Here is a 15323-nt window from a genome sequence, read left to right as displayed (position 1 = left end):
ATTACTCAGCAATCCCCCTCATATTCCTTATCTCTGGACTCATTATCTGTCCTCCTAGATAAGGACAGGAAGAGAAAAATTGTCCTTAGCACTAAGATGTACACGGGGTTAGGCTTGCTTCTCTTACAACATTTTCCCTGAATCCCTTTCTTAAAATCATATCAGAAAAGTTCTCCAGATTCTCATTCTGTCCCTCCAGGAGTAGAACTATCATCTCACCAACCTCTGCTTCTCATTTCTTTCCTATAGAAATCTTGTGAATTCTGTTTAGGACAGTAGATAACCATCTGCTTGTTTAGGGTTCCTTAAACTTTAACAGGTTATTTACATATTAAGGGAAGTTTTCAAACCTGGATGTAATCTAATTATTCTTCCTATTTTGGACAGGACTCAAATGTAACTTACTCCCTGAAAAAGAAATAAACATTTTAAACAAATTAACACAACTTTTATGCTTGGTAATTTTACATATTAAGCTGTTAACATGTAATAATCAGGTAAAGTCTGATATTTCAGCAACCTACTAAGTTTACCATTAATAATGTCTTATAAACGCTTCAGACTATCAGAAATTATTTTTTGTTAAGGCTTGATAGTTTGCACTAAAGAGGGACAAAGCTATTGAATTTCTTTTTTCTTTAAAAAAAATTGTTCTAATTAGTTATACTTGACAGTAGAAGGCATTTTAACACATCAAACGTAAGTGGAATATAACTCCTCATTCATCTGGTTGTATGTGATGTAGAGCTACACAAGTCATATAATCATATATGCACACAGGGTAATAATGATGTGGATTTCTCTTCTTTATAATTAAATTCATCAATTAATCTTTTAAAGTAAATACAGTAATAATGTATAATTTAGCATTATCTCTTTCAAGAAGGTATCAGCCTTTACCTATTTTATTGAGCCATAAATCTGACTCAATGTGTTCATTTGATTTTTTTTTCTGTTTATTCACTCTTATATCCCTAACATTCCAGTTAAATGAATGAATAAACAAATATTGACTAAGTACCTCTAATGGGACAGATACTATGCTGGGTTCAGGAATCCACCAATAAATAAGACCCCGATTTCATGGAAGTGCAGTGTAAGAGAGACATTCAAGTTTTGCAAGTAACTATTCAGTCACAATTGTGATAAAAAGTTATAAAGGAAAATGATAAAGTACACTGAAAGAATCAAATATCGAATCACATATTGTTTGAAAAGCCAAGAAAATACTTTTCTAGGGAACAGACACAAGTTGGCATCTAAAAAATTTAGCAGAAATTAGCCAAAGGAAGAGCAAAGAGGGAAAACCATTCCACACAGCATAAAAGAGCATGCATGATGAATCCCAAGGAAGCTAGGTCTGTACTGTGTTCAACAGCTGAAGGAAGATCAGTGCGTCTAGAAAGAACAGTTCAAGATGAGGCTGCAACGGGGGGCAGGCTTAAATTCTGTAGAGGTACTATAAATTTTTAAAACTTCTTACTTTCTTGATGCCTCAACATCCCACAGTCTGTGAACACCAGACCCAGGCAACCAACACCACCAGTGTGATACCGCTGGTCCCTACACAGTCTCCTTTTTTTGCCATCCTGTGGCCTATTGACATTCATATACACCAATGAAATCCCATCATATCCTTTGCTTATGAACTCTACCCTGACTCTCAGGAAAAGCATTTGCCCACCAGATCTTCCTTAAACCCCCTTCCCTGCTCTCCACCTACTTGTTTGAGTCTGATCCCTGGATATTCCTTCTTCCATCTGGCCTCCATGCCTCCCTCTCCTGGGACCTATGAGTATAACATCTTTTTCATCTTCATAAGCTTCTTGGTGGTGTTATTCCATGTCTACATCTGACTTCATTTTTGACAAGCCCATTTGAAGTAATGCAATACTTTCTTACAATCCAGCAAGCTGAAGGGGACCAGTATGTGTCACCCCACAATGTGACACTTTGGCATAAGGAATATTTTAAACTGAAGGTAACTGAGAATCAATAAATGTAGGAAGAGTTCTCTGTGCTCCCCTTATCTGCTTAAAAAAACAGGGCATAAGTCACCCTTTACAAAGCTGTCATCCCCACCCTCATCACCAGGAAGAGCAGTGACTTCCACCAGAGGAGCACTGACTCCCAACGCGTTTCGTCAACAGGCTGAATGCAGGAACACTTTTCTTTCATTAGTTCCCCATACATTTCTTCGTCACGTCACAGGTTTTCATCCCTTGAAGCTTGACTTCCCTTTTCTTTTTTAAAAAGGTATATAACCCAAGACTAATTAGCTTTTTAAAAATGAAATCCCATGCATGTAATTATTAATAAGAATTATGTGCCATTTCTCCTGTTAATCTACCATTTGTCAGTTTATTCACAGGTCCCTACCCAACAAGGATTCTGCTGACCCTGTTAAGAATTTTGGAATTCATACCAAGAACAATGTGAACTAAGATGCATCGATCAGATTTGCATTTCAGAAATATCTCTCTGGTTACTGGATGGAGAATGGACTGGAGGGGAACTAAAAAGAGGCAGGAAGACCAACCATCTATAGATGTAGGAAGAGTTCCAGGTGGGAGATGCTGTTGCCTTTGGCTAGGGAAGCTGTGGTGGAGACGAGAACAGGGTGAGTCAAGATCTGTTAAGCATGCACATTTCCAAGGAGGGTGACTGAGTACCAGAGACTAGGGAGAGGGGTTCCAAGGTACAACATGAAGAAATACATGTTTGGTCCTTGTTGAGTGGTACAGAGCTCCTAAAACCCTAACATTTTGTAAGTGACATGAACATCTTTTATTATATTTGGTTTTTGTTTCTGGCTCCTCAAATAGCTTTGGAGTAATTAAGGTGAAAGGAGAATTTTCTGTTATTTGTAACAAGCCCCTTTCAATCACACCTGAGTTTATACTAATGAGGTGACACTTGCTTATTTTTTCTTTTTTAAAAATTGGTGCATTATAGTTGTATATAATGGTGGGATTTGGTGTTACATATTCACACACACACTATGATGATATAATTTGGCCAGTACCATTCCCCATTATTTCCTCTTTCACTCCCTTCTCCTTTCCCCTTGTTCCTTTCCTTTCTGATCTCCCTTCAGTTTTCATGAGAGCCCCTCCCATCTTTCCTTTTTCCTTCCTTAGCTCCCACATGAGAGAAAACTTATGACCCTTGATTTTCTGAGTTTTGCTTATTTCACTTAACAATGTTCTGAAGTTCCATCCATTTTCATGCAAATGCCATAATTTCATTCTTTTTTTTAAAATTATTTTGATACAGAGTCTTGCTAAGTTGCTGAGGTTGGTCTCAAACTTTTAATTCTCCTGTCTCAGTCTCCTGAGTTGCTGGGATGACAGGTGTGCACCACACCTGGCTATCATTCTTCTTCATGGCAGAATAAAACTCCATTATGTGTATATATACACATTTTCTTTATCCATTCATTCATTGACAGACATGTAGTCTGGTTCTATAGTTTGGTTATTGTGAATTGTGCTGGCATAAACACAGATATGTATGCACTGCTATAGAATGCTGACTTTAATTCTTTAGGATAAAGGCTGATGAGTTGTATATGGTTATGTGGTGGTTCAATTCTAGTCTTCGAGGAACCTCCATCCATAAGGATTTCCGTAGTCATTGTACTAATTTACAACCCCACCAAAAATGTTTCTTTTTCTCCACATCCTCTCCAGCATATATGTTTGTATTCTTAATGATTGCGATTCTGACAGGTATGAGACAAAATCTCAGTGTAGTTTTGTTTTGCATAGCCCTAATTGCTAATGATGTTGAACATTTTTTCACATATTTGTTGGTCATTTGTATTTCTGCATTTGGCAAGTGTCTAACTGGTTCATTTGTACATTTGTTGGAACTGAGGTGTTTTTTTGGTATTAAGTTTTTTGAGTTCATTATTTATTCTGAATATTAATCCTCTATCAAAAGAGTAGCTAGTAAAGACTTTCTCCCATTCTATAGGTTATCTTTTCACATTATCAATTGTTTCCTTTGCTGTGCAGAAACTTTTGAGTTTGATACCATTCCATTTGTTAATTCTTGGCATTATTTCCTGAGTTGTGGAGGCCTTTTTGTGTGTGTGTGGGTACTGGGAATTGAACTCAGGGGCACTTGACACTGAGCCACATCCCCAACACTATTTTGTATTTTATTTAGGGACAGGGTCTCACTGAGTTGTTTAGCACTTCACTTTTGCTGGGGCTGGCTTTGAACTTGCAATCCTGCCTTAGACTCCCAAGTCACTGGGATTATAGGCATGTGCCACCGCACCCAGCACATAGGGGTCTTATTAAGAAAGTCATTGCCTGTGCCTATATTTTGGAGTGTTGACCCTAAATTTTCTTCTAGGAGTTGCACAGTCTCTGGTCTAGTTTCTAGGTCTTCAATCCATTTTGAGTTTACTTTTGTGCAGGGTAGGAGATAAGGATCTAGTCTTCTACATATGGATAACGAGTTTTCCCAGCACTAATTATTAAAAAGCCATTAAAAAGCCTATCTTTTCTCCAATGTGTTTTTGGTATCCTGATCCTTTTGTTAAGGATCAGATGACTGAACCACACTTCCACCTTTATTTTTATTTTTAAATTTTAAGACAGGGTCTAACTAAATTTCTGAGGCTGGCCTCTAACTTGTGATACTCCTGTCTCAGCCTCCTGAGTTACTGGGATTATAGGTGTGTGTCACTGCACCCAGCTGTGCCTTCTATTCTGTACCATTTGTCTAAGTATCTGCTTTCATGTAGGTAGTATGCAATTTTTGTTACAGTAACCCTGTAGTATAATTTGAAGTCAGGTATTGTGAAGCCTCCAGCATTGTTTTTTGGCTTAGAATTGTTTGACTATTCTGGGTGTTTTATTCTTCCAAATACATTTTAGGACTTCTCTTTTTTAAACCAGGGATTGAACCCAGGGGCACTTAACTACTGAGCCACATCCCCAGTCCTTTTAACTTTTTTTTTCCAGACAGGATCTTGCTAAGTTGCTTAGGGCCTAAGTTGCCAAGCATGGCTTCAAACTTTTGATCCTCCTGCCTGAGCTTCCCAAGTGGCTGTGCCACCACAGCTGGCATTTTTTCCTAGTTTTGTGAAGAATGTCATAGGTACTTTGATGGGAATTGTGTTGAATCTGTATATTCCAATTGGAAGCATGGCTATTTTAACAATATTAATTCTGCCTATCTGTGAACATGGGAGATCTTTCCACCTTTTTGTATCTTCTCCAATTCTTCTTCATGTTCTTTGGTTTTTATTGTAGGAGTCTTTCCCCTCCTTGATTAGATTTATTCCTAGGGGTTTTGTTTGTTTGTTTTTTTCAGGCTATTGTGAATGGAATTGCTTTACTTTCTTTCTCAGCAGATTCATTCATTACTGGTGTATAGAAAAGCTGCTGATTTTTGTGTGATTTTGTAACCTGCTACTTTGTTGCACTCATTAGCTCTAGCAGTCTTCTAGTGGACCTTTTTGGATCTTCTAAGTATAGGATCCTATCACCAGCCAAGAGTGATAATTTGACTTCTTCCTTTCATATTTTTATTTCATTTATTTTTTTCTCTTGCCTAACCTCATTGCTCTGGCTAGAATTTCTCCAGTATATCGTACAGAATCATAGGAATGGACATTCTTGTCTTGTTCTGGATGTTAAAGGAAATGCTCTCAGTTTTTCCTCATTTACTATGATGTTGCATTTGAGTTTTTATATACATATATATATATATATATGGCCTTTGTTAGGTTGAGGTAGTTTCCTTCTATTTATAGTTTCTTCTGTGATCTTACCATAAATGGGTGCTGAATCTTGTTTAAAGATTTCTCTACATTTATTGAGGTAACTACACAATTTTTCTCCTTAATTCTATTTATGTGCCGAATTACATTTATTGATTTGCATGTTAAACCATTCTTATATCTCTGGGATAAATCAACTTGGTTATGATGTGCATTTTCTTAATACACTGTTGAACATGATTTGCTAATATTTATTAAGAATTTTTGTATCTAAGTTCATCAGGGATATTGGTCTGTAGTTTTCTTTCCTTGATGTGTCCTCATCTAGTTTTGTATGGGGCAATACTGGCTTCATAGAATGAATTCGGAAGTGTTCCATCTCTTTCTATTTCATGGAATAATTTAAGAAGCATTGACATTACTCTTTTTTTTTTTTTGTATTATAAAAATTATTTAATTTTTACATTTTATGCAAGAAATAAAAATCATATTGATTTATTTTACATTTATAATCTTTCAAATGTAAACTGTATATGAAATATTTTTCACTTTTTTTGTAGTAAATTACTATTTATTCTGAGCTATATAATGGAAAGTATTTTTGCTTGTAATTGCCTTGACATTACTAATGAATGGCTTGCTTTGTATATGTCATATTAAGTAAACTTAAAAGAACTGTGAAAAAGTCTATACATTCTTTTAATTATTATTTCTGATTATCTTTTTTTTTTCTTTTTTTTTCTTTTTTTTATTTTTTTATTATATTTTTTTTTATTGTAAACAAATGGGATACATGTTGTTTCTCTGTTTGTACATGGCGTAAAGGCATACCATTTGTGTAATCATAAATTTACATAGAGCAATGTTGTTTGATTCATTCTGTTATTTTTTCCCTTCCCCCCACCCCTCCCACCCCTCTTTACCCTCTATACAGTACTTCCTTCCTCCATACTTGCCCCCCTCCCTAACCCTAACTCTAACCCTTCCCTCCCCCCCATTATGTGTCATCCTCCACTTATTAGCGATATCATTCGTCCTTTGGCTTTTTGAGATTGGCTTATCTCACTTAGCATGATATTCTCCAATTTCATCCATTTGCCTGCAAATGTCATAATTTTATCATTCTTTATGGCTGAGTAATATTCCATAGTATATATATACCACAGTTTCTTTATCCACTCATCAATTGAAGGGCATCTAGGTTGGTTCCACAGTCTGGCTATTGTGAATTGAGCAGCTATGAACATTGATGTGGCTGTATTTCTGTAGTATGCAGATTTTAAGTCCTTTGGGTATAGGCCAAGGAGTGGGATAGCTGGGTCAAATGGTGGTTCCATTCCAAGTTTTCTAAGGAATCTCCACACTGCTTTCCAGAGTGGCTGCACTAATTTGCAGCCCCACCAGCAGTGTATGAGTGTACCTTTCTCCCCACATCCTCGCCAACACCTGTTGTTGCTCGTATTCTTGATAATCGCCATTCTAATTGGGGTGAGATGGAATCTTAGGGTGGTTTTGATTTGCATTTCTCTTATTACGAGAGATGTTGAACATTTTTCCATATGTTTGTTGATTGCTTGTAGATCTTCTTCTGTGAAGTGTCTATTCATTTCCTTAGCCCATTTGTTGACTGGACTATTTGAATTCTTGGAGTAGAGTTTTTTGAGTTCTTTATAGATTCTGGAGATTAGTGCTCTATCTGAAGTATGATTGGCAAAGATATTCTCCCACTCTGTAGGCTCTTTCTTCGCAGTGCTGATAGTTTCCTTTGCTGAGAGAAAGCTTTTTAGTTTGAATCTATCCCAGTGGTTGATTCTAGCTTTTATTTCTTGTGCTATGGGAGTCCTGTTAAGGAAGTCTGGTCCTAGACCAACAAGGTGAAGATTTGGACCTACTTTTTCTTCTATAATCTGCAGGGTCTCTGGTCTGATTCCGAGGTCCTTAATCCATTTTGAGTTTAGTTTCGTGCATGGTGAGAGATATGGGTTTAGTTTCATTCTGTTGCATATGGATTTCCAATTCTCCCAGCACCATTTGTTGAACAGGCTATCTTTTCTCCATTGCATATTTTTGGCCCCTTTGTCTAGTATGAGAAAATTGTATTTATTTGGGTTTGTGTCCGTGTCCTCTATTCTGTACCATTGATCTACCTTTCTATTTTGGTACCAATACCATGCCGTTTTTGTTACTATTGCTTTGTAGTAGAGTTGAAGATCTGGTATTGCAATACCCCCTGTTTCACTCTTCCTGCTAAGGATTGCTTTAGCTATTCTGGGTTTCTTCTTCTTCCAGATGAATTTCATAATTGCTTGCTCTATTTCTGTAAGGTACACAATTGGGATTTTAATTGGAATTGCATTGAATTTGTATAGCACTTTAGGTAGTATGGCCATTTTGACAATATTAATTCTTCCTATCCAAGAACATGGAAGATCTTTCCATCTTCTAAGGTGTTCTTTAATTTCTTTCTTTAGTGTTGTATAGTTCTCATTGTAGAGGTCTTTCACCTCTTTTGTGAGATTGATTCCCAAGTATTTTATTTTTTTCGAGGCTATTGTGAATGGGGTAGTTTTCCTAATTTCTCTTTCTGAAGATTCATCACTTATGTATAAAAATGCGTTGGATTTATGGGCATTGATCTTGTAACCTGCTACTTTACTGAAATCACTTATGAGTTCTAAGAGTTTTCTGATGGAATTTCCAGGTTCCTCTAAATATATAATCATGTCATCAGCGAACAGGGATAGTTTGAGTTCTTCTTTTCCAATTCGTATCCCTTTAATTTCTTTGGTTTGTCTAATTGCTCTGGCCAGAGTCTCAAGAACGATGTTGAATAGAAGTGGTGAAAGAGGGCATCCCTGCCTTGTTCCAGTTTTTAGGGGGAATGCTTTCAGTTTCTCACCATTTAGAATGATATTAGCCATGGGCTTAGCATAAATGGCCTTTACAATGTTAAGGAATGTTCCCACTATCCCTATTTTTTCTAGTGTTTTGAGCATGAAGGGGTGCTGTATTTTATCAAATGCTTTTTCTGCATCTATTGAAATAATCATGTGATTCTTGACTTTAAGTCTATTAATATGGTGAATTACGTTTATTGATTTCCTGATGTTGAACCAACCTTGCATCCCTGGGATGAAACCCACTTGATCATGGTGCACTATCTTTTTAATATGTTTTTGTATGCGATTTGCTAAAATTTTGTTGAGAATTTTTGCGTCGATGTTCATTAAGGATATTGGTCTGAAATTTTCTTTCCTTGATGAGTCTCTGTCTGGTTTAGGTATCAGTGTGATATTGGCTTCATAGAATGAGTTTGGGAGGGTTCCCTCCTCTTCTATTTTATGGAATACTTTGAGAAGTATTGGAATGAGCTCTTCCTTAAAGGTTTTGTAGAACTCGGCTGAGAACCCATCTGGTCCCGGACTTTTCTTTGTTGGTAGGCTTTTGATGACTTCTTCTATTTCAGTACTTGAAATTGGTCTATTTAAATTGTTTATGTCCTCCTCATTCAGTTTAGGCAATTCATATGACTCTAGAAACCTGTTGATGTCTTCGAAATTTTCTATTTTGTTGGAGTATAGATTTTCAAAATAGCTTCTAATTATGTTTTGTATTTCCATCCTGTCTGTTGTGATATTTCCTTGTTCATTCCGAATTTTAGTGATTTGGGTTTTCTCTCGTCTTCTCTTTGTTAGTGTGGCTAAAGGTTTATCAATTTTGTTTATTTTTTTCGAAGAACCAACTATTTATTTTGTCAATTTTTTGTATTGTTTCTTTTGTTTCAATTTCATTGATTTCAGCTCTGAGTTTAACTATTTCCTGTCTTCTACTACTTTTGGTGCTGTTCTGTTCTTCTTTTTCTAAGGCTTTGAGCTGTAGTGTTAGGTTGTTTATTTGTTGAGTTTTACTTCTTTTATTAAATGCGCTCCATGAAATAAATTTCCCTCTAAGTACTGCTTTCATAGTGTCCCAGAGATTTTGATATGATGTTTCTTTGTTCTCATTTACCTCTAAGAATTTTTTAATTTCCTTCCTAATATCTTCTGTTATCCATTCATCATATAATAGCATATTGTTTAATCTCCAGATGTTGGAATAGTTTCTGTGTTTTACTCTTTCATTTATTTCTAACTTCAATCCATTATGATCTGATAGAATACATGCTAGTGTCTCTATCTTCTTGTATTTGCTAACATTAGCTTTGTGGCATAATATATGGTCTATTTTAGAGAAGGATCCATGTGCTGCTGAGAAGAAAGTGTATTCACCTTGGTTGGATGGAATATTCTATAAATGTCCGTTAAGTCTAAATTATTGATTGTGTTGTTGAGATCTATGGTTTCTTTGTTCAATTTTTGTCTGGAAGATCTGTCCAGTGGTGAGAGCGGCGTGTTAAAATCACCTAGTATTATTGTGTTGTGGTCTATTTGGTTTCTGAAATTGAGAAGGATTTGTTTGACATACATAGATGAGCCACTGTTTGGGGCATAGATGTTTATGATTGTTATATCTTGCTGATTTATGCTTCCCTTAAGCAGTATGAAATGACCTTCTTTATCCCTTCTGACTAACTTTGGCTTGAAGTCCACATTATCGGAAATGAGGATGGATACTCCAGCTTTTTTGCTGAGTCCATGTGCATGGTATGTTTTTCCCCATCCTTTCACCTTTAATCTATGGGTATCTTTTTCTATGAGGTGAGTCTCTTGCAGGCAACATATTGTTGGATCTTTCTTTTTAATCCAGTCTGCCAGTCTATGTCTTTTGATTGATGAATTCAGGCCATTAACATTCAGGGTTATTATAGAGAAATGATTTGGTTTCCCGGTCATTTGGTTCATTTTTAAAATTTTGTTTATTTATTTGTTTGACACAACTTGGCTCCTCCTTTATTTGACAATTCCTTTAGGATAATTCCTCCCTTTGCTGATTTGCTTCTTTGTTTTTCATCTCTTCCTCATGGAATATTTTGTTGAGAATGTTCTGTAATGCTGGCTTTCTTTTTGTAAATTCTTTTAGCTTTTGTTTATCATGGAAGGATTTTATTTCATCGTCAAATTTGAAGGTAAGTTTTGCTGGGTATAAGATTCTTGGTTGGCATCCATTTTCTTTCAGGGCTTGAAAAATGTTGTTCCAGGACCTTCTAGCTTTTAGGGTCTGGATTGAAAAATCTGCTGATATGCGTATTGGTTTCCCCCTGAATGTAATTTGGTTCTTTTCTCTCACAGCCTTTAAAATTCTGTCTTTATTTTGTATGTTAGGTATTTTCATTATAATGTGCCTTGGTGTGGGTCTGTTGTAGTTTTGTGTATTTGGAGTCCTGTAAGCCTCTTGAACTTGATTTTCCATTTCATTCTTCAGATTTGGGAAATTTTCTGATATTATTTCATTGAATAGGTTGTTCATTCCTTTGGCTTGTTTCTCTAGGCCTTCCTCAATCCCAATAATTCTTAAATTTGGCCTTTTCATGATATCCCATAGTTCTTGTAGATTCTGTTCATGATTTCTTACCATCTTCTCTGTTTGTTCAACTTTGTTTTCAAGGTTAAATATTTTGTCTTCAATGTCTGAGGTTCTGTCTTCCAGGTGTTCTATCCTATTGGATATGCTTTCTATGGAGTTCTTAATTTGGTTTATTGTTTCCTTCATGTCAAGGATTTCTGTTTGTTTTTTTTTCAATATCTCTAACTCTTTATTGAAATGATCTTTTCCTTCCTGTATTTGCTCTTTTAACTGTCGATTGGTGCGATCATTCAATGCTTGCATTTGCTCTTTCATCTCATCGTTTGCTTCTCTGATCATTTTAATTATGTACATTCTGAACTCCTTTTCTGTCATTTCTTCTGCCATGCTGTCATTGGGTTTTATTGATGTAACATCTAGATTTGTTTGCAGCATTTTCTTTCCTTGTTTTCTCATATTGTTCAGATATCAGTGGACCGCTGAGATATTGCAGATTTCCTCTGTTGATTTACAATGTCCCTGAAGATTTCTATATATATCCCCTCTTAGCCTTCAGTAGGCTGAAGTCTTGGAGGAAGTTGATAATGCGGTGCTCCACAAGGAAGCTGCCTCTCTAGGAGTGGTGGCCTTCAGGTGGGGTATATTCCCTGCTAGTGGGCAGAGGTGCCTCCACTTGTTGACCAATGGTCATCCAAAGGGGACCTAGGCTGTGGGCTGAGGCAAGGCCTGTTTGGGCCTGTGTCTCTGGTTTTACCGTCCTTGTGGGGAAACCTCACCAGGCAGGGAAGACTCACCCAGTGGGGAGGTCTCGCTGGTCAGTTTCCTCCTAGAGGTTCCCCTCAATTTACAGCTACTGCCTGGGCTGGGCTGCCTTCCTCTGCAAAGTTTCCAGGGGCCCGGCCCTACCTCCTGGGCCTGGGAGCCTCACCCTTCGCAGATGAATCTCCTTAGGCTGCCCCTCCTCAGAGAATTTGCCCATAGGCCTGGAACCTTCGCTCCACCCTAAGCCTGTCTCTGTGCGGCTCTTCCACCCAGAAGCCTCCTAGATCCTGGGACCCTGTTCTGCACCTAATCGCCTGGCTGCGTGGCCCCTCCTCTGAGCAGCCACCTGTGGCCCCGAACAATCACTCTGAGTCCCAGAGACCCGCCACAGGCCTCTTCCTCCAGACAGCCGCCCAGTATGCCGGTGCGGTCACTAGGAGTCCAAGAAACTCACTTCGTGCCTCCTCCTCCCACCAACCACCCGTAGCCCGGGGCAATCAATCACTCCGAGTCGAAGTGACCCTCCCCGTTCCTCCTCCTTCTCCAGATAACCCCCCGGGTGTTCAGGAGCAGTCCCTCTGAGTGGCTCTGAATCCACGTGACCCGCTGCACGGGTCCTCTGGGCACCGCCCGGAGCTCAAGTGCGGCCACTCAAGACCAAGTGTCCCACCACGCTTCTCCTCCAGGCAGCCCCCCTGTGTTCAGGAGCTGTCACTTTAAGACCAAACAACTCACCACTCGCCTTCTCCTCTGAGCAGCCGCCTGGAGCGCTAATGCAGTCACTGCGAGTCCAAAGGACCCGCCACGCTCCTCCTCCTCCTTCTCCTACTCCTCCGGGCAGGCCCCGGGGTTCAGAAGTGGTCAGAGTCCAAACAGCTCGCCACGCAGCCCCTTCTCTGGCAACCGCCTGTAGCAACCGCCTGTAGCTCCCGTGTAGTCACCCGAATCCAAGCGGCCGCTCCTCTTCCTCCTCGTCCTCAGGGCAGGCCCCGGGGTTCAGAAGCGTCGTTCTGATTCCAAACAGCTCGCCGCGCAGCTTCTCCTCTGGCAACCGCCTGCAGCTCTGATGCAGTCTCTCCGAATCCAAGTGGCCACGCTCCTCTCCTCCTCCTCAGGGCAGGCCCCGGTGTCCTGAGTCCACACAGTTCTCCCCGCCACTCCTCCCCCGGGCAGCCGCCGGAGCCCCAGTGGCTGCTCCGAATCCCAGCGCTGTGCCGAGCGGCCTCCTCTACGGCGCTCCAGCGGGGGGAGGGGCGTCTCGCCGGCAGTTCTACTTCACAAAGTTTCCTGCGTTCCGGGACCCCCGTCCCATCCGGGATGCCCCCCCAGGGGGTGAGAGTCACCCGGCTACTTTGAGTTGGTCCCAAGCGTCCCAATATCTCCTCTCTTGAATCCTGAGTCCTGGAGCAACACGAAATGCAGCCACCCTCTAGGCCGCCATCTTGAAAACCGACATTACTCTTTTTTAAAGGTCTTATAGAATTCAACTGATAATCCATCTGGTCCTGGACTTTTCTTTGTTGGAAGGCTTTTTATTGCTGCTTCTCATTTTACTGGTATGTTTAGGTTTTCTATGTCCTCTTGACTCAATTTTGGTAAGTCATATGTGTCTAGAAATGTATTTCTTCTAGATTTTCCAATTTATTGGAGAATGTTTTCAAAATAGTTCATAATGATCCTCTGAATTTCTGTGATGTCTGTGGCAATTTCTCCTTATCCATCTAATTTTATTAATTTGGGTCTTCTCTTTTTCTTTTGGTTAGTTTAGCTAAGGACTTATTATTCTTGTTTATCTTTTCAAAAAACCAACTTTTAAAATTTCATTGATCCTTTGTATTTCTTATTCTCAATTTCACTGATTTTGGCTCTAATCTAAATTATTTCATTCCTTTTACTGGTTTTAGAATTGGTTTGCTCTTGATTTTCAAGGGTTTTGAGATGCATCATCAGGTTATTTGGGATCTGGTTTTCTAAAGTAGGACTCATAGCTATAAACAATAGCCTTCATAGTGTCCCAGAGGTTCTGATATGTTAAATCACTATTCTCATTTGATTCTAAGAATTTAAAAATTTTCGCGATTTCTTTTATCACTCATTCATCATTTAAAAGTGAATTGTTCAATCTCCATGTATTTATATAATTCCTGTAGGTTTTTTTGTTCTGATTTCTAATTTCAATCTATGATCCAAAAAGATGCAAGGAATTACAAAAAAAAAAAAAAGTTTTTGTATTTGCTAAGAGTTGCTTTGTGATCTAAAATATGTTCTATTTTGGAAATGTTCCGTGAGTAGCTGAAAGTAAAATATATTTAGCTATTGTTGAATGAAAGCTATAGCTGTCTTTTAAGATCATTTAGTTCATAACATTTTTTTAGGTCTGAAGAGTATTGAGTTTTATGTCTAGAAGACCTATCCATTGGTGGAAGAGGCATGTGGAAATCACTCAGTATTATTGTACTGGGGTCTATCTGAGGCTTTAATTCAAGTACTGCCTGTTTTATATAATTAGGTGTACCAATTGGTGCATATTTATTAGTTATACCTCCCAATTGGATTGTGTCCTCTACCAGTATGAAGTGACCTTTCTTGTCTCTTCTAATTTTGGTTTGAAGTCTGCTTTGTTAGATATGAGTAGCTCCTCCTGCTTGTTTGGGGGCTCTATTTTCATGGTATATCAATTTCCATCCTTTCATTTTCAGCTTGTGGCTATCTTTGCCTATGAGTCTCTTACAAACATAAGCTGGTTTTTGTTTTTTATCCACTCTGCCAGCCTATGACTTTTAATAGGAGAGTTAAGACCATTTACATTCGATGTTATAATTCTTGCCAATTTGTTTTGTTTTTAATGTTTAATTTAGTTCTGTTTCTCATTTGCTTAGCTTCTTCTGAAATGAGATTTGGCCAATTGTGAGCTCTGGGTTTTGTTTTTTTTATTTCTTCTGTGTAAAGTATTTAAGTATTTTCTGTAGTGCTTAAACTACAGAATGGCTTAGTATTCATAAATTCTTAAGTTTCTGCTCATCTGGGAATGTTTTTATTTTTCCCTTCAATTTTCAGGAATAGTTTTGCTGGATATAGCAATCTTGGATGACAGTTATTTCATGACCCAGGAAACATAATTCCAGGTCCTTTTGGATTTTAGAGTTTGTGCTCTGAAATCAGAAGTAATTCAGATCAGCTTGACTCTCAATGTGACCTGAAATTTTTCTCTTAATAGCTTTTAAAATTCTATCCCTGTTCTGTATGTTAGGCCATTTAATTATAATGTGACATGGAGAGATTCTTTTAAAATTGTGTCCCGTGGGGTTTTTGAATGTTTCCTGTCTGAATGTTCATTCCATTATCAAGTTTTTGAAAA

Source organism: Sciurus vulgaris (assembly GCF_902686455.1).
Source record: "Sciurus vulgaris genome assembly, chromosome: 2".
Taxonomy (NCBI): domain Eukaryota; kingdom Metazoa; phylum Chordata; class Mammalia; order Rodentia; family Sciuridae; genus Sciurus; species Sciurus vulgaris.
The sequence above is the reverse complement of the archived record's forward strand: the minus strand, read 5'-3'. Positions refer to the sequence as shown.